Raw genomic sequence first — 4,732 nt, 5'->3', positions numbered from 1 at the left:
ATTATATTTATAATGATAAATATAATTACAATGTATAATACATAATATAAGATATTATTATAATATTAAATATGATATATTATAATATACATATATAATTATAATATATAATATTATATGTTATAAGATATAATTACATTATAATATAATATTAATTATATTATAAATATTAATATTATAATATTTATAATTATAATATTCAAGAATAATAATGAAAAAGAAAATTAAAAAAACTTAGAATGAACATTCATCTCATATGAGGAATGAATGATATTCACTCATTTAATAAAAAAGTTATTTCATTTTAAATGATCATTTTTTTTCAATTATATTATAAATATTAATATTATAATATTTATAATTATAATATTCAAGAATAATAATGAAAAAGAAAATTAAAAAAACTTAGAATGAACATTCATCTCATATGAGGAATGAATGATATTCACTCATTTAATAAAAAAGTTATTTCATTTTAAATGATCATTTTTTTTCTTAAAACTAACTAAACATGAGAATAAAGTTATTTCATATTAAATGATCCTTTCTTTTCTTAAAACCAACTAAATATGAGAATGAGAGTTAATCTTAATTCTTTTTCCATCCTTTCCCATTCTCCCATAAAGTACTCATCGCCTTCAACTGGTATAATTGTTGTACTTTTAATTCTTAATTATGACTAGTTTATGGTGCAAGGATGATATGTGGAGTGATACTTGTTACTGAGGGCCCGTTCATTTCGTTGATTCGAGTTTAGAATTTGAGTTTTTTTACAGTAAAAAGTTCTCACAAATAATCACATTTAACTTTTTTGTTACAGTAAAAAACTCTCACATAAAGTCACATCTCAACTCGAATTTTAAATTCGAATCAACGAAGTGAACGGGAGTGATTACAAACTTTTTGGTTTTTTTTTTTGGCATGAGACTTTTGATTTTAACATAAAGCTGCACGACTAGACTATTGATTTAAAGAAAATTTATTTGAAAATTTGGGTTTATAATTTACAATATTTCCAAATTTTAAAGACTCCGGAGCAAAATTGGTTTATTTCGAATTCCTTTATGGCCCCAACTACAAATTTATTGAATGTTATGCTTTCAATTTAGTTAATAGCCTCGGCTTTGGGTCATCACCTTTTATTTTTATTTTTTATCACTCATATGTTAAAGTCTGGCATTGTCCTTCATTTGACTTTACATGGGAGATGCTCTTACTATTTTTTGTTATAAAATCCCAAATAGCAAGATCAAATAATACTTATAAGATGACCATCAAATACAACCCAGAAACTTTAGAATTGGTAGTCAAGCAATGGTATGTTTATAAGAAGATCATTGAAACATAGCGTAGCAATTATTATAATGATTTTTACGTTTTATGCTATAAATTACACAGTAATTAATATTATTGTGATAGTTTTTGAAAAAAAATAATATTCAAAACTTGAATATCGCTTTTATTGTTGGTGTTGTTATTATTCAAAAAAGCATACAATTCCATTTTACTTTTCTAATTTTCGTCTTCTTCCTTTCTTTTTTTTTTTCCTTCTAAAAAAGAAAGATACAGATTGATAATATTAAGACAAAGGATTAATCTGTAATTAGCTTGCAGCTTAGTTTCAATAACTGTTCTCTCAATAATCATTTTTCTTACCTCAAATGACAAAGCGTCTTGATGACTAATTTGATTATCGATTAGGATTTGAGAGAAAAGAGAAGGTGGAAGAATATTTTTTTCTGAATATTAACTTCTCATGATAATAAGATGAATGAGCATTGATGAGCTTAAAATACAAGATCTCTGTACATGAGCCAACGAAAATTCTCTATTCAAAATACCAGTCATAATTTTCATAGTTTGTTTATATCAACAATGAAAAAGACTATAATTTGATCAATTACGTTGTTTTTTCAAGAATACTACGAAGCTTTTATAAATGCTTTCCAATCCGCGTGTGTACATGTATACGTATGTATGTACGTATTTTGTTAATGAGATTTTCTCTAATTTTCTGAACCTTTTTTTTCCCCCAAGATTCACGTACTCTTTTCTTGTATGTTGATAAAAATAAGAGAGCTAAACTTGTTATGATTTTCTGTGCGAGAATTATCCAATGGAAAATAGAGAAGAAGAAAACAGAAAAGCGTAATAGTAAAGTTCTATTGCAATTATAAAGAAAACTTAATTCATTGAATAAACTAATAAAAAGGGGTTTATATAGCCCTACGAGCATAATAATAAAAGATTAATCTACTTTTACTAATAAAGAGAAATAACCAAATAACTAAATAACTAATTTTAACCCTAAAATAAAAATAAATATTGCTAATATCCCCCTCTCAAACTCATGATGCGACTGCAAGAAGTATCAAATTTTACCAACTGAAAAATAAAAAAAAATAAAAATAAAAACTGAAACATCACTTCACAAATAATTCTGCAGCTTTATTCGTGTAACATCACCCTTTTAAAATGTAACTACTAACTATTACAAAGATAGGAATATCTAAATATATTATATAGTTGATAATACATACTACACAAAAATCTGAACAAATTTAAACTTTTGTTACGTATCATACTTTATAAAATTTCACACCATAAAGTCTTAAACACACACTTGTAATTATTTAAAATATAATGGTGCCCTCTTTTAAATTTTTCTCCCAGTAGGTCGGTTCCATATGTACTAACATGTCAGCTTGATACCTTGCTCGTTCTCCAGTTTAACTCAATATATTTTTTCCCTTACCTACAACACAAGTATAAATAAATTGATGAGCTAACACACAATAAGTAAAGTTATTATCTCACATGAAAGTTAAAACTCATTTATGCTTATACTTTACTTCATTCTTTTGTTCATCTTAGTCCCCTAGAGAATACTCCATGAGTAAACTTTAAGTTCTTTAATTGCCAACTATTGGCTTAATAACCTCTATCGAGCTCTGCGCTCCTATAAAGACACCTAGTCTTGAAATAATTTATGAATAATTACTTAGGCAACATCTCCTATTATCTTTCAACTTTAAAGTGAATGTAATGCTTCAACATAGTAGATGCAAAGATACTGTATGAGAAGTTATAACCATCATATAGCAAGTATAAACGTACTGACAATAATTTTTAATATATTATAACTTGTGTTGCAGGTAAGAACTTTACTTACCTTGTCTTAGCTTTCCATAGGAAAATATACTCCCAACCAATATAATAACAATCACAATATTATATCAATAATTAAAATAACTTAATAATACTAATATAATAACTAAACATATGGTACTGCTATTCCATTTTTACTTCACTTTTAAGTCCATAAATTTGTCTAGTCATATTATCCATTAGGTCCAATTATTTGGTCCTTTAGTCCTTTGTCCATAGTGCGTAAAGTTCACATATACGGTATTCATGGGTATAGTACGGTGTTGTTCAATCATATGATATGGTTCATGCATATAATATTATCTACATGTATAGATACTATTCACATATATGATACTATTCACGTATAGGGGATACTATTCACGTATAAGGGGTACTATTCACGTATAGGGGTACTATTCACGCATATGTGTACTATTCATACATGTAATGATTATTTATGCATTCGGAAACCATTCACGTATACGGGCACTATTCACGCATATGGGAACTATTCATGTTTACAATAATAATGGATTAACCTGGATTACTTACCTATACAATACCATAGTAAAATAAAACTACAAGTAACAAGTTTAGAACTCGTATCTTATCAGAAGTACTCCGACCCTCGAAGACTAGAGTTAGAAGATCCACTAAGAAGAAGTATTTTAGAGATTGGAAGAGAGAAAGAATTTCGTTTCTCAAATTTCGAGACAATGAATAATGAATTCTTAATGTTTATTTATAGGAAAACTCTTAGGTACTATGTAGTTACTATGCATAATAAAATATTATTTATGAATATTAATCTTTGATTAAAATATTATATTTTTATAATAATTCATATTTAATCTTCTTATCATTGCCGACACTCCCTTCTGATCTCTCTCTTTTTTTTTTTTATATTTGGGCTAGGCAATATTTATTAGCCTCCTACTATTCCGGTTTCTACCTCTTATATTCATCCTTTTTTACTTCTAATTTCTTCATCATAATTTTGGACTTGCACTTGAGGGTAGTAAATTTTCTATCAAATTCTATGAAGTCATTTCGGCCCATAATTATTTATTCTCAAAATGTCATTTTCTTAAAACTAATACATCGGGCTATCAAAATTGAATTATGACTTTATTATTATTCTTTATGGTCTTCTCCATAATTCTCCATAGTTTTGAACATCGATTTATATCTCTAATTATATTTTTCTCAGAATATTAACCAAAGGTAAAATCATTCAAATATTATTCTGGCAGTTATTTTTTTCAAACAATCAGAAAATTATTCCTAACAAATAGTAAAGGTAAAAATCATCCTATCACTGATCCCAATGGTTATTCCAACGGTCAGAATACTATTCATAAAGGCTAAGTGCAAAATCCTCCGGTTACTATTCCAATGGTAAAAAACGGCCAATTTTTACCTTATAAATAATTGAGTTTCCTAACCCTCATGTTCACCCACAAATTTCACTCTTTAAAAATGGTCTTCAACAATCTCCTTCTTCTTAATTTTTATGATGATAGTTTCTTAATAGCTATAAACTTTATTATGTTAGCTATCATCATCTTCTTACTTATAGTTG

This window comes from Morus notabilis, unplaced genomic scaffold (assembly GCF_000414095.1).
Source record: "Morus notabilis unplaced genomic scaffold, ASM41409v2 Scaffold206, whole genome shotgun sequence".
Taxonomy (NCBI): domain Eukaryota; kingdom Viridiplantae; phylum Streptophyta; class Magnoliopsida; order Rosales; family Moraceae; genus Morus; species Morus notabilis.
This window is presented reverse-complemented; position numbering follows the sequence as displayed.